Consider the following 20674-nt stretch of genomic DNA (forward strand, 5'->3'; position numbering starts at 1 on the left):
GAACCAGGACCACTCTCCTTCTCGTATCTGATGAACCAGGTCCAGTCTCCTCCTTCTCATATCTGAGAACTAGGCCCATTCTCCTCCTTCTCATATCTGAACCAAGACCACTCTCCTTCTCGTATCTGATGAACCAGGTCCAGTCTCCCCCTTCTCAAATCTGAGAACTAGGCCCATTCGCCTCCTTCTCATATCTGAACCAGGATCACTCTCCTTCTCGTATCTGATGAACCAGGTCCAGTCTCCTCCTTCTCATATCTGAGAACTAGACCCATTCTCCTCCTTCTCATATCTGAACCAGGACCACTCTCCTTCTCGTATCTGATGAACCAGGTCCAGTCTCCTCCTTCTCATATCTGAGAACTAGGCCCATTATCCTCCTTCTCATATCTGAACCAGGACCACTCTCCTTCTCGTATCTGATGAACCAGGTCCAGTCTCCTCCTTCTCATACCTGAGAACTAGGCCCCTTCTCCTCCTTCTCATATCTGAACCAGGTCCACTCTCCTTCTCGTATCTGATGAACCAGGTCCAGTCTCCTCCTTCTCATATCTGAGAACTAGGCCCATTCTCCTCCTTCTCATATCTGAACCAGGACCACTCTCCTTCTCGTATCTGATGAACCAGGTCCAGTCTCCTCCTTCTCATACCTGAGAACTAGGCCCCTTCTCCTCCTTCTCATATCTGAACCAGGTCCACTATCCTTCTCGTATCTGATGAACCAGGCCCATTCTCCTCCTTCTCATATCTGAACCAGGCCCACTCTCCTTCTCGTATCTGATGAATCAGGTCCAGTCGCCTCCTTCTCATATCTGAGAACTAGGCCCCTTCTCCTCCTTCTCATATCTGAACCAGGCCCACTCTCCTTGTCATATCTGATAAACCAGGTCCACTCTCCTTCTCGTATCTGATGGACCAGGTCCAGTCTCCTCCTTCTCATATCTGAGAACTAGGCCCCTTCTCCTCCTTCTCATATCTGAACCAGGCCCACTCTCCTTCTCGTATCTGATGAACCAGGTCCAGTCTCCTCCTTCTCATATCTGAGAACTAGGCCCATTCTCCTCCTTCTCATATCTGAACCAGGACCACTCTTCTTCTCGTATCTGATGAACCAGGTCAAGTCTCCTCCTTCTCATATCTGAGAACTAGGCCCCTTCTCCTCCTTCTCATATCTGAACCAGGCCCACTCTCCTTCTCGTATCTGATGAACGAGGTCCAGTCGCCTCCTTCTCATACCTGAGAACTAGGCCCCTTCTCCTCCTTCTCATATCTGAACCAGGTCCACTCTCCTTCTCGTATCTGATGAACCAGGCCCATTCTCCTCCTTCTCATATCTGAACCAGGCCCACTCTTCTTCTCGTATCTGATGAACCAGGTCCAGTCGCCTCCTTCTCATATCTGAGAACTAGGCCCCTTCTCCTCCTTCTCATATCTGAACCAGGCCCACTCTCCTTCTCGTATCTGATGAACCAGGTCCAGTCATCTCCTTCTCATATCTGAGAACTAGGCCCCTTCTCCTCCTTCTCATATCTGAACCAGGCCCACTCTCCTTCTCGCATCTGATGAACCAGGTCCAGTCGCCTCCTTCTCATATCTGAGAACTAGGCCCCTTCTCCTCCTTCTCATATCTGAACCAGGTCCACTCTCCTTCTCGTATCTGATGAACCAGGTCCAGTCTCCCTCTTCTCATATATGAACCTGGTCCCGTCTCCTCTTTCCATTGTCTGATCCTAGCCGAGTCTCCTGTTTCCATTGTCTGAACCTGGTCCAGTCCCTCATATTTGAACATGGTCCAATATCCTGTATTTTTATATAATGGCATGATGAGGCTCTCTGTGCAGATAGAATATATTCGACTGAATATACTTTTCTTTTTATTGTACAGGGTTCATCTGTATTCTTGAGATACAATAAAAGTTGAAATAGTCAGCGCACTCAATCTTAATCAAAAAAGAATCTGTAAGTTGAATGTTAGGATCAAAACTCAATACATTATACAAACAATTTCTTGCGTGCAAACCAGAAAAAGGTAGCCAACCTAAGCAACAAAGGAGGAAGCAGTTGAACTATCACCTGTACATCCGGTATACAGGTGATAGTTCACCTGCTTCCTCCTTCATCTGTGTTCTTGCCACGTAACGTACGTATATTGTGTTACTGTATCCTTGCAACCCCGCACTTTCCCACCTGGGTGTCATTTCTCTCGCTGTGTAACTTTGCCCTTTCTCATTGTGAAGCAATCTCCGCCTCCAGGCCATGTTCCCGTGATATAAGATCGCATCAATAAAAAACGGATGGGTTAATAGCAAAATAATTGCACGGGGTCAGTTCAATATGACACTACTCTATTAGTATCGGATATGTGCACATTCACTAGTTGGAGAGCTGTCTTAGGGAGGGCTTTTTCTGGCACAGTAGCTGCCTGATTGATGCATGGTTACTAGAGTGTGAAGGGATATGCTTACTCGGACAATAACTTATGGGGCAAGCTTATTTTTTTAATGGCATGAAGAAACAGAACAATGTGACTTCCATTTTTCACTGCCTATCAGCAGGCAGCCTATAACACGTTTAAAAAGTCTGTACCACATGGGCAATAAATGCCCAGTCCAAGCGTGTGTTCAGGGTCAGCTCAACGCATAATACACAACCAGGCCCTGTTGGGCCTCATCAGTGCCACAATCAGGCTCCTATTCCTGAGGTCCATCTCTGTGTTTTTGTCTTCCCAGGGGATTCCTAAAAGGACAAAGCCTCTGTAAACTGAGCGCATTTAGAAAAGAAGGTGCCAATCCCATAAAAACTTTTGGGGTTGTTTACAATTTGACAATGCGGAGGACCCCCGTAAATTGGTGATGGTCCAGCCTTGCCAAGCTCGCGATTCCCAACACTATTTAAAGTTGGGGGAACCTCGACACTGGTGGCCACTGTGCCATCAGCTCAAAGTGAAGGTCATCTCTCCCAATTTAGGGTAGGGTGATAATCACTAGTTTTCCCTGCGTGGGATGGCATGGCAGTCCTGGGCAGGGAAATCCCTCAAAGGCCCTCACACCCAGGGAGAAAACTCCCTGTGTGTCAGGGTCTTTGTTTTCTTTTATTTTCAAGAATAACCTCCTGTTCTGGTAGTTAATTCTAGAAAAAATAAAAAAACTTTCCAGATGGGCTTCTGCTGGGAAGGTGGGGTGATGCTTCTGTCCATCTGATGGTCTAGCGGACCGCCTGCCATTTTTTAACTGCGCTTGATTTAGTGTTTGGTCGCTGCAGGATATCTGCAAAAAATTGATGGATGCCCGGCCCTCCCGATTTAGAGTGTGTGCATGTCTGAGCGTATGGAACTCCATCTCCTCGACAGAGAGGCCATCTGCCGCTTCTTGGCTGATGTTCTGCATTCATCAAACTCTAACCCAGTCCCTTCATCTGTGCGATTCCGCATCATGTCATTTACACAAAGGAAATAAAAGACCACAACAATTCTCAGAAAAAAGGGCCATGGGAGATTACCCTAGAGATAAAAATGGATATGTGTGTTGTCGCTCAAATTCCTTTTAGTGCCTCTGGAAAAATGTAAATTTTAAGCTACACTGAGACGAGTTTGAATGATCACTGTGAACACTGATAACGGAAGCAGGACTTTTTTGCCCGAGAAAAACTTGGGAAAAGAAGATGAGGTCAGCTCCCATTTGTTCCTGAACCTCAGCTTTCACTCCACCAGCCATTGACGCGCTAATATCAGCAGGAGGTGCCGTGACATGGTACAGCGCGGCATGGCAAAACTTCCTAAAATAGCATGCATGCCCTGTCGTCTAACTTCTGCCCTCTTAACTGTATAAGACCTCAGACGCTTCCTTGTGCACGAGGAAACTTTCTGAACTCATGCGGCAAAGGAAACTGGAGGCAAAGACATCTGGGAACTCTTTACCTTTCAGAAACGCAGTCTTTCATCTGAAAAGTCCATATGACACCTTCAAGGGAGCCAGACGACCTTTGAAAGGTTAACAATGACACAAAAAATAGAACTTTTCAGTCAGAAACTTCAAAAGTAAGGCATTCTTACGGCTCTGACTCTCAGCTTATTTTAGCACCACATTGACATTCCACAGGGCGTTATAATAACACAGAACCAGAGTTTTAGCTCCTGCGAAAGACTTCAAAAGTTGGATGCTTTAATCCAACCCACAGCTCAGAAGCCAGCTGTGAGAGAATGTGGTCACATGACTTGAGCCATGTCATGTGACCAAGTCATGTCACATGACATCCACAGCTATCTCCCACCCTGGAAACTGTTTGCAAATAAAGAAGACATTTCTGGCACTTCTCCGGATTGGAAACCAGCAATAGGTGGGCGAGGTCATGTGACTTTAGCTGTCCCTCTGCGTTCACTCACCACTGAAAAAGCCTCAAGGGTTCCCCACCCTAGTAACTGTTTGAAAATAAGGAGAGAAACTCTTCCATAGATCTAGACTGGAAGCCATCTGCTTAAAGGTCAGGTTAAGTTGCCTTCCTTCCTCCCGCTGCTCCCCTTATACATCTGCAAGTCTTTTTCCGGCTTGAGATGTTTCAACATAAATAAGGAAGTCCTCTAGGCTTTCAGCTCAGAAGGCAGCACCATTTGTATTAGGTGACAAGAGCTGCACATCTGACTTTACCCACCAGTTAGGTGGCAGTAACTGTTTTCAACCCTAGGAGCCTTTCGGAATAAGTAAGGGAGCCCCTTGTGACCACTGGATTGGAAACCAGAGACCTGCATAGTGCTGGTCGTAGGCGACTCTCTTGTACCTCTGCCCACTTCTACCAGTAATTTTCAGGTTTTCCTCTTCTCTTTCTGCTGATCCTCCGTGTCCTTGCCAGGGCGTATCAAAGGAAGGGCGGAGACAGTCACGGGTGACTTCTTTTTGAGCCTATTAGAGTCTGGAAGCCGCCCCCGCCAAAGAAGACATTAAACCTCCCAGCCCCAGGCATCACCACACCCAGCTTTGGCACAATGCTCCTCACAGACACCAGACTCGCCTCTACATCTTGCCCATCTTTGACATTCTCTTCCCACAGTTACATCCTAGAATGCTTCAACAATGCTCCCAAAACAGGAGGATGCCTAACCTTTTCTGTCCACCACACCAGTAAAAATTGCCTCTGGGGCATTAGCCTTACTGGAGACTGAATGAAAAAAGAAATTAAAGATATCTAAATCGACCTCTTGAACACTCATGGGATCAACCGGGATGCCCCCACGTCCCCGCACATCATAGGCAACATCTCCAGCTTAGTCCTTTCTGCCTTACAAATGCTAAAATGCCACATTCCGGTATGTCAACTCGTCTCCCTAACTCCCTCCATCACAAGTCAATGATCCATTATGACCAACCCAAATATGGCAGCCAAGGCTTCAGCTACTTAAAATACTTGCGTGTGGACCTTCTGCAACAAGATCTTGCAAACGAATACCAACGCCTAGAGTAATTGTCAGCACAATCCTGGATACCATGAGCAGATCCCCAAAAAGATTAGGGAAGTCTACACCCCCAATAAAAACATATCTCCATCAAACGGAAGCTCTTTGCACACTGGTTCTCGCAAGAGCACACTGACAATGAGTGCCCTGTGATACCTATCTGTGAAGAAGCACTCACATCCCTCTTCAACATTACCAATGCCTCCCTCACCCAAAGCATCAACGCTGACACACTTAAACTTGAAGAGATGCTAACACTGCAGAGGAAACTAATCCTGGACCACAGCTATCTGTACAACTATAGATGCACCACACATGCCTTCCATTGCAAAGTTAAACAAGAAAGCTCTTTCCGCCGAGCTGCATGAGCAAATCAGTGAAGATCACCTCATGCACAACTCTAGTCCCACTTGATGTCTTGATGCAGCAGGCAATCTAAGTCATGTATGACAACCTCCTAATGAAGGACACAGGAGACTCATGCTTGCTGGCCCGGTTCAACTTCTCTGCAGTGATTAAACACCAGGCCTTAGCAAACCTCATAGAATCTCACACGCAATCCTTGGATTTGGTATTTTGCTGTTAGCCTTGCATCTAACAAATGATATCAAATCATCTAAATGTACACCTCAAGATTCTAGAAGTGCTTGCTTGCTTTCGGGGTACCCGTGGAAACCGTCCTCTCTCCCATCATTTTAACCTCTATATGCGGACATTTGCAGCTCTACCGATGAACAACAGCATTACAAGCCATCAATATGTCAATGAAATGCAGTTCCACCGGAAAGTCTCAGGGCTCCCTGACAATGACCAACTTATACCCTGCCAGCTCTCAAAGAGAACTGCATACCACACGCTTATCAGAAATGAAACCTGCCCACAATGGATTTCTTCCTTTTCACAAACAGCAAAAGAGAATCCCATATCCAAGATTTGCTCTTCAATAGGAACATCAATAGTTTCACCCCTGTTTGCTGCAAATCAAAAACTAAAAAATTCATTTTCAATGCCCTCTTCTTCAAGACACATATTGCCCAGAAAACCAAGGCAGCTTGTGACGCTCCCTGTTGACTACTGTAAAATCCTGCATTCAAGAAGTATCTTTAATACCACAATAAAACCAAGGGTTCTTACCCACCTTGCTGGTGGAAGTGCCATGCTCAATGGTGTCTCTGCTTCTAAAGTGGTCACATGAAAGCCTTTGCTCCACATCACCCCCTGCCACATCATGGGACTGGCAAAATATGACCACATCACCTTCAGCCTGGAGGTACCTGCACTGGCTGTCCCTCCAGGCCCTTGTGATCTTCAAACCCTTCAGTATAACCTACAAAGCAGCAAGAACCAGCACACCATCATACTGGACTCAAAAACTGACCACCTCAACCAACCTACATGACACAATTCTTTGGCAACTCTGACACCAAAAGGTACAACAAGCAGAATCCATCCACAGAGTAAATAAACAATATTTCTTGCAATTAGCTGGTGCCATCACTCGTGCAATTCCGAAAGGAAGAAGAGATGTGCCTGTCCAAGGAGCACCCCAACAAGGGCCATCATAGGACCTGTAAGCCAGACTTTCCATATGTCTGTGAACAGATTCAGTGAGCACAAACCCAATGAATATATGTGAATACCAGAGGGGGCGGATGCCAGCTGCCTGAAAATCCTAGAAAACGAATCTGCTGTCACACCGGATTACCTTGAAATGTTCTCCACTTGAAGTGAAACCTGATGTCTGAGGCAAAGTGCCCAAAATTGTCTCATCAACTGAGATAGACTCATTAATCCTTAGCCAAGCAGTTGCTTGACCCCAGCAGACACAGTGCGTGTACCATAAAGGCAGAAGAGACTGGGGCAGTCTCAGTGCGTCACCGACCTTTGGAACAAGAGCTTGGCACAAGCCACACTCATGTCTCGCCACACTGGGAAAGAGTACACTGGGATAGAAACCTGACTTGCACCAGGAACTTTCTACGGGGAGAAGAGGAGGTTGCCATCGGAAGCATTCTCCTCATTAGAGAGGATTCCGCAAGGCCTATTGCAAATTTACCGTTAAATGCAGAACCCCTCAGAAAAGAACTCCATCACAACCGTTGAGAATAACACTATAAAGCGCTACCACACTTAATATCATTCACCATCCTGTGGAGCCTCTTAAGATCAATAAAAGCACTTTTATAACAATAACTTAAAACAGTCGACAACAAGCATTGCCAAAGCCAATATGTCTAGCCTATGAGATCTTTTGGCCATGGCAATGTTTTGTAGCCATGCTGCACAGCAGCACGGATGGTTTGCAATGTGGCTAAAATTAATTTAAAAAAATGTTATGACACAGCCAAGGCAAATAAGCTTTTTTGTAATAGTGCATTACAGCTGGATGCATCATAGTATTTTTTTTATTATTATTTAGCCACCTTGCACAGTGGCCACAGTGCTATACAGCATGGCTACAGATTATTGCCAAAGTTGCAATGCCGAAGCTGTACATCAGGAATAAAAGGCAATGGCAGAGCCAACAGTCTCAAAGGCAATACCTGTTATCTTTGCCAATGCTTGTTGTTGATGGTTTTCAGTAATTGTAATGAGAGTGTCTATCTTGTTAGGTCTTGGTACAACATCCCTGGGTTTCTGAGCAAATCAGTTAATCTCTCCATGCATGACAAAGAAAAAAATATATAAAATTTGGCAAAAAATCCTGTCACATAAAGAAAGCAATTGTGCCCTTGTCCATGTTTTAGTGAAAACACATTTAGAAGCAGATAAAATCTGTTGTCACAATAAACATCCATTTTAAAGGAGAAAAGGGCTTCTTTGAATTATGTGTGGCATAGTAAAACATAGGTACAAATGGACAGAGGTTCAACAAGGACGATAGGGAAGAAGAAAAAATAAAAAATAGTACCTCAATCACAGCACTATCAGCGGAAGAACAGCAATCAAACTGAAGCGATCAGTACTTGGTCCATGCTCCGGCCTAAAGAAGAGGAGGTGAAGCCAACATGTGCTGGCCAATTAGAAGCAGCAAATAACAGTGACAATGAAGCCAACAAATGTTAACCTCTTCGGTGCCCATGACGAGCTGGACTCGTCATGGGCCGCGGTTGCGCTGTGCCCATGACGAGTCCAGCTCGTCATAAACCCCGCCCGCTAATGTAACGGCCGGCACAGGGCGGGAAAAGGGGCGGGCACTGAAGGGGTTAAGCAATGGGAGGGCTGAAAGCCCCTTGTTGTATACAATATCTCTCACTAGCGAGTGGGCATGCAGTGCCTGTGCTGTCGCAGGCAAGACCTAAAAATGTGGCTGCCCTGGCGCCCGCAGTGTGCCCTTAGGAGGGCGGGCCTCTAGTGCCAGCAAGGCACCAGCCCAACCCCTTCTTCTAAGTGTGGGGAACCCTCAGGGAGGAGTCCCCCTACTCTGGCAGCCAGGGGCTGCGGCGCGCAGGGCGTGCCATTTTAGGGGCGTGAGGATCGGGGGGGGGGGTATATAGGCCTCCCCCACCCACTGGCCTTCCTCTTTTGCGCCCTGGACACGTTTTATTCATTCGTAGAACATGCATGCTATTGTGGGGGGGAGGGGAGTGTTGCCTACTGCTGGTGCTATGTCTTGATATATATTCTCCCCAGAAAAGGAAACATGGCTCCTACGATTTGCCGAAGGTTTAGTAGCAAGAAAGAGTTAAATGTAGGCTGATTATAGACTGAACGAGTCACATGCTCTGACAGAACATTTATGGCAGGATGTTTTGCTCTTATAGGTTTGATTGGCAGCTGTTGTGTTGCAGCACAAAATAACGAGTTTGCAGATCATGCAGTCTCCATGGAATAAACAAAACGCTGACTGAAACGCGTAAAAATAACAACATAACTGTTAGGCTCAGCCGTGACAACTCGGCACTCTCCCCATCTTATTCCGGCACTTTTCTCATTCGTAGCATATTTTGCACTCAGCTTCTCCTGACTGTCAGCTAACACATTATATGATCGCTTCTTCTCAGTGAGGGGGAGGACAGCCCACACTGGGGGATTTGAAGCCACCGTCCTTGAGCATCCTCCCGAAGGCGCCTCTGCCGCCCAAGCTCGCCTCCACCCCGCTGTTGTGGATTCGTGTTGTCTTTTGTTCTGTAATTGGCTTTTATTTTTTTGTTTGTTCTTTTATACGTTTTATTATGAAGAAATATGCAGCAAAACAAACAGTACATGCCATCTCTAGGCTGGCGAGAAAGAATAGGCATAAAAGCGTATCTATGTAGTTAAAACAGCCATTAATCAAGGTATTACTCATGAAAGTATATTATTTTGACAGCAATAGCATGAAATAAAAATAGGGTTCCTCTAATGCGTGAGCAAAGAGAAAAAGGAGAAAAGGGTAGAACGAATAGATAATGGGTTCCGAGGGGGAGAAAAGAAAATGCGTCACAAGGTAATAATAAGTCATTACAAATTTAATGACTATGTACAGCAATTATAGGAACAAAAATCCATAGCAGAAGGTAACGTGATGTGATGGATAAAACAATAAGCTGCAAGAAACCTTCAAGAGCATGTGTCAAAATCAAGGAGGTGTAGACGCCTCGGCATCGTCACCCAGCCTGAGTAACATTACAATATGAATGACATAAAGAAGCCGTGAAGGGAGGCCACCCAGGGCCTCTTTCTTCATAATGGTCCCAGTTGTGCAGCTGGATTATTTTTCGTGTTTTGAACGAACGCCTTCCTATGGGGCAGCAGAAGAGATGTTCGTCATATCCTTCCAGATGAAAGCAAATTGTCGAAGGGCTGTTGGGATAAGTAGTTCAACACATTTCCCTCTACCTGGGAGGCCTTTCCAGCATTCTTTCATATTAGCCAGCTAAACATTACTACAATGAAAAGGAACTCTGTTACCAGAACTATAATTGTTTTTTTCCAGACCCCCCAACCAAAAGATTTTAACTCCTGTACATTCAAGCAATAAATGAAGGAGTACACCAGTGCTACTCCTAATAACTGTCTTTTGTGGGGTGCACGGGTTGCCACTGGTATGGCATTGAAGCACTTTCCGTCGTCCATGGATGATTTTCCAAAAGGTTTTAGGGTTCTAACCCTGAATGGGGTCTCAATGAGTCTGCTTGGATGCGATTTCAGTCATGGGAATGATGGAGTATCCCTATGTTGTGTGAATGTGTCAGTTTCAATGAGTTGTAGGTGAATTATTTTGATATTTCATGGAGGAAACTTAGTCACTTACCCATCTTATAGGATGATATCCATGCCCACTGGGGGTGTGTGTGTGAGATCGTGTGTGTGTGGGTGTGTATGAGTGTATGTGTGTGTTATCGTGTGTGTGTGGGTGGGTGTGTGAGATCGTGTGTGTGTGGGTGTGTGTGTGTGTGTGTATGTGTGTGTGATCGTGTGTGGGTGTGTGTGGGTGTGTGTGTGTGTGTGGCTGTGATCGTGTGTGTGGGTGTGATCGTGAGGGTGTGTTTAAGCGAGTGCTGAGGGGGGCTGCAATTGCCACGTTAGTTGCAGGTACATTCTGTCTTCGTATGTTCTTGTGTGCTATAGTACATGGGGTGTCCCAGTGCAGATTGCTGTTCTGAGCACAGTGATTAACAGCACCTGGCATATCAGTGCTGTGCGGTGTGTGTCCCTTGCTATACCTAAAGTCTAGAGCTGGAGGGTGTGTAGTGATTGGTAGTGCCCATCTCTACAGCATTTCTGGGCGGCACAGCACGTGTACGCAGTGCTCTGTCTATCATCTCCTGTTGGGAGTTTGTATGTTGTTGTCACAGGCCGGAAGGATGCTGCAAAAGCGGGAGGAAAGCTGGAGCTAAACCAATCAACCAAAAGTTAGAGGGAGGTGGGGACCAGCGGCCTGTAACTCTGCCGTGGAGGCTGGCAAAGAAAAGCCACGTAGCACTGAGGTGGGGAGGGCGTGGGGAGACAGGGAGGGAGCGGTGGGAAGTGCCGGGTTCAGAATCCATGGAAAGAGAGTGGATGAGAGGGGGTCACAGCCTAGAGGGGAGCAGGCTAGTCGCTGGCCTGTCAGAGAGCAAAGCAGGCGCTTCCTGGAAGAAGGACGCGCAGAGCTCGCAGTGAAGAGTGGTGGCTAGAGGGTCTCCTTCCTAGACTGCCAGCCACGGAGTCCCCTGCCCACTTTCGTTTTTTGTGTGTTTTGCAGAGTGCTAAGAGTCACCTTGCAAACCCTTCGGAGCACTAGCCGGCATCTTGGCACTGGGCAGATGGGGAAGACGGTTGAAGGGCAGAGTGTTTTGCCATTGATGGAGCCCGGTACCTCACAGCGGGGGTGATGGCAGCTCTGTTGTCTATGGGGTGAAGGATGAGTCGCAGATCACCCCTCTAAAATGCCTGGAGTTCTGAGGAAAGGGCAAGGTTTGGGCGCTAAGAGAAATGAGGCAAATGCCCGCTTTCCCGAGTCCTGCATCATGCCTGCTTTGGGGAACAGAAGAGAAGCTGGGCGAAAGACACTGTTCGCTATAATGTACGCACGACAAAGCCACCCTTTACTTCTCTTTACCAGGGCGTTTCACACAGAAACGCCCTGCTAAATATATGGTGCCTTGATGCGACCAGTGTGGCCCACAGCGCTGTTACCTAGCCCTCACAAGCAACGAGGTGCATTAAAAGCCATTGCGAATCAATGCATGCATGGGGGAGAAAGGCGTTGCTTGGTATGACCTTTGTGCAAAATGGAGGGAGTTTGAGTGGATCTGCTCCAGGCACAGATACAAGCCGAGCAGAAGAGATGCCTTCTCTCTGCAGCTGCAAATATGGAAGCAAAAGCACAGAATTATCTTGCAGTCTCTGTGACGTGTCACTTTAAAGGTGTATTTTTTAAAAGTCAAACACATTATGTGCAAGGTGATAATAATGCAGGAAGAGGCTGTTTGCTGTAGCTGCAGAGTCACTGAATTTCATTAGCTTCCTGTAGAGTACGTAAGTAGATGTGTTGCATTGTTTTACCTTGATGTCATTTTCTTGTTGTACATTCTGTGTTCTGTGGCGTGCGCTTCTTGAAAGAAGGTTTAATTTCAAGGAGTGCTCGTGTCTTGCCTCTGTTGTGGACAGAGAATTCCAAACTGAAGAATGAGAGTCTTCGGTTGGATTTCTGCCGCAACAGACGTGCTCCAGTGACTTCCTTCGAGAAAGAAGAATAAATCTCATAAAACCAAGGATTACCGTTGTAGACATTTTACTTACATTCTGCTTTCATTTCCTTGGATCCATACTTCACATTTTGGCGACGATTTCGTAAGAAGGAAGATTTCACCAAATTTGCACGCCCTCCTCATTCAAACAACGCGCAAATTGATGTTGGCATCGTTACGTAATATTTGGTGTGCTTTCCGGCGATCAAATAGCTGCACGGGGGAGCCATCAGCAGAATTTTGAGTGCTTTGCAATTTTTGATAACGCACTCTTCTGACGCCTCACGCCCCAACGCCGTATCATAGCAACGGATCAAAACAACACAACGTTGCGCTTCGTCACGCACAGACCGGACCGGCGGCCATTTTAAGGAATCAACAAGTTTGTTTCCATGGCTACGGAGCTTACGGGCGAAAGATTTTGATCGGGAAAGAGATTACTTCACACAAGCTTGCGCAGAGTGTATATTCTACAGCGATATACACTCTAATCATACTAATTCGAGATATAAAGCCTGCATTTGGAAAGAGAAAGGTGTCAATCACAAGAAGGAAGAAATTTTGAGGAAAATACAAAAAAGGTTTTTTTAATTTTATTTTCTCAAGCATATAAGAGAGAAGAAAATAACATTAAAAAAAAAATAACATTGAATGTTACATGAATTACATGTTGTGAATAACACTGGTTTGAAATACAAGTTTATTTAAAGCAGTAAAAATAGTAATTAAGATACATAATACACAAGATAATGGCAGCAAATCAACAAATTGTGCTACTTGAACAATTTCTTCCTTTATCTGGAAAACCAAAAGAAATATGGAAAACCTGGTTTCGCAGTTTCCAGAGTTATTTGGTTGCAATTGACGCTGATGATTATTCAGCTAAAAGAAAGTTGGAAATTTTGTATAGTCACTTGGGAAAAGCGGGACGGGAAATATTTGATAATCTTCCTCCCGGTATTCCCCCACCTGGTAATGGAGATGGATGGAATGTTTTTTCTGATGCAGTCCAAAGACTAAATAAAAAATTTCTGGAACAACCAAATGTAATGCTTGAACGATATAATTTCATGAGAAGAAAACAAGAGCCAAACGAAACAGTGGAAGAGTTTATTTCGGATCTCAGAAATTTAGCAGCAGAATGCAATTTTGGTGCTTATCTTGATATAGTCATTAGGGATCAATTTGTATACAAGTGTTATCATAAAAAAATACAAGAAAGAATTTTAAGCTGCCGTGATCCAACATTATCAGAGGTAATAGATATGGCTAAAAGCATTGAGCGATCTATAATTTCATCACAATGCATTTCACAAGAAACAACTTTTTCTGCAAATTCACAGAATGATTCACAAATCAATGCCATTTCCACAAAAAGCAAGTTTGTTAAACCCTTTGTAAAACCATTTCAAAGGAGAATGACTTCTTCATGCTATAGATGTCGTTCAAGAACACATCTTGGGAACAGTCCTATTTGCCAGGCACTTGGAAAGAAATGTTCAAATTGTCAAAAGATTGGACATTTTTACACAGTTTGTAGGGGCAAGAGATTTGTTCAAGTCAGTGCTGTCTCTTCAATGGAGGAATACCCAGACACAAATATTGCTTCTGTGGATTCGGCTCTACAAAACCTGGGTATTAACACTGTTAATATTTTGTCGCAGTCTTTAGAGAAAAAGATAATTCTTGCAATTGATACTGACGGAGAGTCATCAATGAATAGTCGTGCAAAAGAACCTACATGCGAAGTTATGATTAATAACATTTCCTTTAGCATGATGGCAGACTCTGGTGCACCTGTAACCATAATTTCTGATGTTTTATTTCATTTTCATTGGCCATCTCATTCCATGAAGTTACATCCTCTGGATATTGTTCCAAAGGGTTATGGTGGTAAAGACATTGACATGTTGGGTTATTTTATGGGTGATGTGACATGTTTGGGAAGGTGCACTTGTACGAAAATATATGTTGCAATTGAGGGAAAATGTATTGTGGGTTGGCAAGATCTTGGAAAAATGGGCCTTAAGCTAGTTCCAGGTTCTGATTCTCCAGTACAGGTTAATGATGTCTCCGTTTCATTAGTGTCAGAAGATTTAAATGATCTAGCTAGTAGTATTATTTCAGAGTTTCCAGAAGTCTACAAAGAAGTTGTTGGGAAAATTAAAAACTATGGGCACTTAATCAGGCTTAAACCAGGTGCAATCTCTGTTATGCACAAATTAAGGACAATACCCTTAAATGTTAAAGATGATCTTAGAAAATTATTAGATAAAATGGTCTCTGAAGGCATAATTGAGACAACCATCTCTTCGCAATGGGTCAGTCCCATAGTTATCGTTAAAAGAAGGATTCTAGCATTCGTTGGTGTGCTGACCTTCGCTCATTAAATCAGAATATAATTATTGACTGTCATCCTCTTCCAAAAATTCAAGATTTACTCACTGGTATATCTGGTTCAAAATTCTTTACTTTGCTTGATTTACGGAGTGCTTATCATCAAATTCCTTTGTCACCATTGTCATCTGAGCTTACTACATTTATCACTCCTTTCGGAGCATATAAATATTTAAGACTTCCTTTTGACTTGGCTTCTGCAGTCAGTGTTTTCCAGAAATTTATGGATGACCTTCTTAGAGATATACCATCTGTACAAGCGTCCCAGGATGACGTCCTTATTTTTTCAAAAAACAAGTGTGATCATATTCACACTTTGAGGGCAGTCTTAACCCGCTTCAAGGAGGTTGGTGTAACTTTAGGGAAAGATAAATGCACATTTTTTGCAAAGGAAGTAGATTATTTGGGACACTCACTTTCAGAAAATGGAATAAAACCAACATTTTCCCTTACTCAGGTGATATCAAATGTACCAATTCCCTCTGATAAAGATTCCCTGAAATCTTTTTTAGGATTGACAGAGTATTATTCTCGGTTTATCCAGGGTTACTCCCAAATTGTTCAGCCTTTGCGTGCCCTTCTCAAGAAAAATGAGAAATTTAATTGGTCAAGTGAGGTTGAATATGCATTTAACCTAGTTAAGAAAGTCATAATTGAGGCTCCTGTTTTGTCATCTTTTACTCCAGGATCTAAATGTACAATCTCTGTTGACGCAAGTCAACATGGATTGGGCGCAGTACTTTGTCAATGAATAGGTTCAAAAGAGCATACTGTAGGGTTTGCCTCCAGATCTCTGAGTAGTGCTGAAAGAAATTATAGCACTATTGAGAGAAGAAGCTTTAGCCTGCTCTTGGGCAGTAGAAACATTTAAAACGTATATCTGGGGTTCGCACTTCATTCTTCTTAGTGATCATAAACCTTTGTTGCACCTCCTCAATGGTAATGGCACTGGTAAGGCATCAGCCAGGTTAGTCAGAATTTTGTCTAGATTACATGAATTCAACTTTACCATACAACACATTTCGGGAGGACATAATTTGAGAGCAGATTGCCTTTCTAGATTATCTTTAAAAGAAAATTCATCTGATTCAAGTTTTGATGATGTAGAATGTGTTGTTGCTTCAATTGAGGATTTAGTTCTGTCTCCTTTCAGTATATCACAATCGGATTGGGTAAAAGCTTATTGTGATGATGCCACACTTTCCGCTGTTAAGAACATGATTATATCAGGATGGCTCAAAGAACGTTCCCTTCCTGGTCCTTTAAAATCATTTGCACAAGTGTCGAATGATTTATCTATTGTTAATGATGTGATTTTTCGTGGAGACCAATGTGTTCCTCCATCCATTTTTAGAAACAAACTTTTTCATGCAGCTCATGAAGGACATTTAGGGATAGGTGCCACTTCTAGAAAGCTTAAAGAACACTTTTGGTGGCTAGGTCTAGATGGAGATATATCAAATTGGATTAACAATTGTAATACATGTTTGGTTTCAGATAAACATTGGAAGACTTCTCAGCTTCCTTTACACTGTGTTCCTTTACCTGAGGAGCCTTGGTCTAAAATTGCAATTGATTTTGCTGGTCCTTTTGTTGTTTTACCTCAACATAAACAGTTTATTATTTCTCTCATTGATTATCATTCAAAATGGGTTGATTTTGATTTTTGTGAAACTCCAAATTCTCATGCTGTCATAAAATTTCTAAATAGAGTTTTTCTAGCTGAGGGTTCACCAAGAGAAGTGGTAACGGATAATGGGTCACATTTTTTTTCTTCTTTAATGCAGGAGTATTTTAATGCACATGACATCAAGCATTTAAGAGTTGCATTGTACTCTCCTTCCTCGAATGGTCTTATTGAAAGAATGAATAGATTCTTTAAAGAGGGAATTCAGTCTGCTATTTCCACCAATGTTGATGTTGAAGAATTTCTAAGGAAAAAGACTTGGTCATACATTGTTACCCCTCATTCTACTACGGGCATTTCTCCCTTTAGATTACTGAAAAGAAGAAATCCAAATGGGAACATTTGCCCATCTTGGATAAAAGGTCTTTCAAGTAAAGACAGTAATTGCTTAGCTTGTAAAGATAAGCATATTCTTAGAAGAAATGTCTTGATGCAACAGGAAGTACAAAGGCGAAATTTTGATTCTGCTGTTAGACATGTTGTACATACATTCCAGGTTGGTGATTGGGTTATGATCAAAAATCCATGTAGAGTCACTAAAGGTATTTCAAAATTTTCTTTACCCACTCAAATTATAAAAGTTGCAAAGGGGTCAGTTTTTTTGGATAAAAAGGGGTGGTGGAATAAAAGAGCTATAGTTAAACTTTTCCCTGAACAAGCTGATAGAATTAGGATGACTAAACACTCTTCTGATTTATGTTCTTGTTCACATTTTCCCATTGGCTCACCTTCTGACAATTCTCACACACAATCTTCTCAAATTGCTCCTTACAGTCCTACTCAATCTACTTCTCAAGACTCAGATTTACAGATCAATTATGCTTCTCCCACACCCACAACATCTGTATCAATCAGACCTACAAGGAACTGTTAATTTCCTGTAAAATGTAAGGATTTTTATTTGTCTTAATTTTTCTTATTATAATAGCATGTTTTTCCTTTATTAAAAAAAGGGAGATGATGTAGAGTACGTAAGTAGATGTGTTGCATTGTTTTACCTTGATGTCATTTCCTTGTTGTACATTCTGTGTTCTGTGGCGTGCGCTTCTTGAAAGAAGGTTTACTTTCAAGGAGTGCTCGTGTCTTGCCTCTGTTGTGGACAGAGAATTCCAAACTGAAGAATGAGAGTCTTCGGTTGGATTTCTGCCGCAACAGACGTGCTCCAGTGACTTCCTTCGAGAAAGAAGAATAAATCTCATAAAACCAAGGATTACCGTTGTGGACATTTTACTTACATTCTGCTTTCATTTCCTTTGATCCGTACTTCACACTTCCTCAGCGCGAACAAGGCCAATGGCACCTGAGAGCTGTAAAATAATTGCATACAGAGTAATAAAACATTGATTAAAATACATTCACAATCCTGATTATATAAATCAATAACACATCACAAGAAGAAAATTAGACATACGTATGTATATAAGGACGTACAACACAACCGGTGCCAGCAGTACAAATTCAATATTTGAGTAATTTCCATGATATGATACATTTATCCTTCAGATATCATTTGCATTCCTCCCTAAAGCTGTGCGCGCCTGTCTAATCTTTGTGTGTCTTTTATACCACACTGCGGACTGTTACAGTCTCTTAAATACCTGAACTTTGAAGTCAGGAAGCGGAGGATCTCGGAAAGTCTGAACATGTTTCAGATGGCAAGAGGAGATTTCACTGGTTGCCTCTACAGGAGAGAATACGGCGTAAAACCTGATTCTAACACCTGTGGTAAGAGACCACTTTTCTCTACAGGGCTTTGTCAGGTGTTTGCGCTCCCATTCTCACTTGTCGCTGCGCCTGAGCCGTGCTGAGGGTAGATCCGTAAGACCTCTGGGCCCTAAACTATGGACTATGCCTATTCAGCTGCAAAGACTTCAGAACTGCCTCTGGTCCAGGAAACCTATAAGACCTTGTTCTTCTGTGAGGCCTCGTTCTGTTAGCTGGGGGGAGGGGGGCGCAATGCTGCCCTTCATTGTTGGCTTAAATGTTTCAGACTAAGCATGCGTTCCAGGAGCAATAAAATAATACAGATACTAGTACATCATAACATTGTGATGAGGCAGAATTCCATTTAAAATCCCACATACCACATACAGAGACGTGCCTTTGAAGGGCAGGACAGTGTAGCTTGAGCTAGAGTCTATAATGAGCTGGGGAGGGGTGTTGGGCCACACAAGGAGCCTGATGTATAACATGACATTGGGATTCTGAAGGTCAGATGGAGCCTTGTGGAAATGATAAAGGCTGCATGTTTTTACGGTAGGTGGAGTCTCGTGGTCCACAAATATTGAGTGCTGCATTGTCAGATAAATACAATGGTTCTGTCGGGAATTTCTAATTTATTTTAGAAATTTCAAAAAATATTCATTACATGTAACAGATATCAGATAAATGAGAAAAAAAGCACACATCAATAAAAAGTTTGCAATTTGGTAATTTAAGGGAATAAAGTATTATGGGCTGTTGTAATACATAAGTTCAAAAGAGCAAAATATTGGTGACTTGTGGTGATAAAGTGACATGTGATGATAAATAATATATACAATATATTTCAAATGCGGTAAAAGTGAATAAGTAGAATAGAAAGGTACATTATTTCTTGATATGTCTTTATGGTTTTTCACATACGCTACAAGATCCTATGTGAATTAATCTGTGATCAGAAGCATTGTGTAGACATATAAGGGTGCGTCGACGTGGAGTCTCATGTACCTCGACAAAGCTGTTTACTCAGCTCTCTGGTCCAAAATGAGGGAAGGATATTGAGGCCTCACTTGGAGTTTTCCTCAACATCATGGGTGAGGATGAAGCAGCCTCAGGTGGAGTCCTCTGTACATCATGAGGATATGAAATTGGAGCCTCCGCTGGAGTCTCCTACATCAACGGGGTGGAGTTTTGTAGCCTCGGATAAAGTCTTTGTGTGCACCATCCTGAGGGTGGGTGCTAAAGGCTCAGTTAGAGTTTTGTGTATCTCATGAGGTTAGGATGTTGTATCCTGAGATGGATTCTCATACACAATGAGGGTTCCTCAATGTTGTTGCCCCGGAAGGAGTCTTTTGAACATCAATAAGGTAGAGTTCAAATCTGACACCCAGTCTCGTGACTGGTTGTTGTTGCCTCAGACGCAGTTTTATTCTGCTCCATGAGGTTAAGATGTTGGAGGCTCTGATGGAGACTTGTATACATCATGAGGGTAGACTGCCATTGCCTCATATGCAATGTAGGTGTGCTTCATGAAGTTAAAGTGTTGTGGCCTCTGGTAGATCTCTCGTACATCCTGAAGATGGGTCTTGCTATGTGCGATGGAGTCAAGTGCACACCATAAAGGTGGATGTTAAATCCTCACCTTGAGTCTTGGTGCACAGCGTGGAGCCGGCGTGGTAGCCTCAGATGCAGTCTTGGTGCACAGCGTGGAGCCGGCGTTGTAGCCTCAGATGCAGTTTTGGTGCACAGCGTGGAACCGGCGTTTTAGCCTCAGATGCAGTCTTGGTGTACATCCCATTAGTGTGGGGTTGTAGTCTCAGATTGAGTCTCATGTACATTGCGGTGGGGTTTTATAGTCAGATGAATCTTCATGAACCCCTTAAGTGTATACTGTTGTAACCCCAGAAGGACTTTACTGTACCTCATGATGCTTGTGTGTTGTGTGCCCTCAAACTCAGTTTCATACAATAATTTGAAGAGTTGAACGTTTTTTTCAAAATGTTGCAACTCAGCATTTCTTAAAAGCCAGATAGTTTTAGTTTGCACAGCTGTTGGCGCCCAGTGCGACAATCATTTTTGGTGCCCCCCATGACCACCTCCTCGGTTTCTCTCACAACCACTGGGCGATAGTGCCCTTCATCTCTCCATAGCCCCTCTCACACATACATTTCATTTATTTTAAAGCACTTGCAAAGGCTGACTTTACTAATAAGAATGTGTTATCTACCTAAACAAACACTTTTCAACAGCTTTAGGAATAGCTAATAAAAGACTGGGAGAAAACAG

General features: G+C 43.4%; 1 protein-coding gene across 1 annotated transcript in view; it reads left to right on the plus strand.

The window, feature by feature from the left end:
- The window catches only part of LOC146784247 (neuropeptide Y receptor type 1-like), a 170135-nt gene that overhangs the window by 144503 nt on the left and 4958 nt on the right, over positions 1-20674 (plus strand). The gene's annotated exons all lie outside the window — the stretch shown is intronic.

This window comes from Triturus cristatus, chromosome 11 (assembly GCF_964204655.1).
Source record: "Triturus cristatus chromosome 11, aTriCri1.1, whole genome shotgun sequence".
Lineage (NCBI taxonomy): Eukaryota > Metazoa > Chordata > Amphibia > Caudata > Salamandridae > Triturus > Triturus cristatus.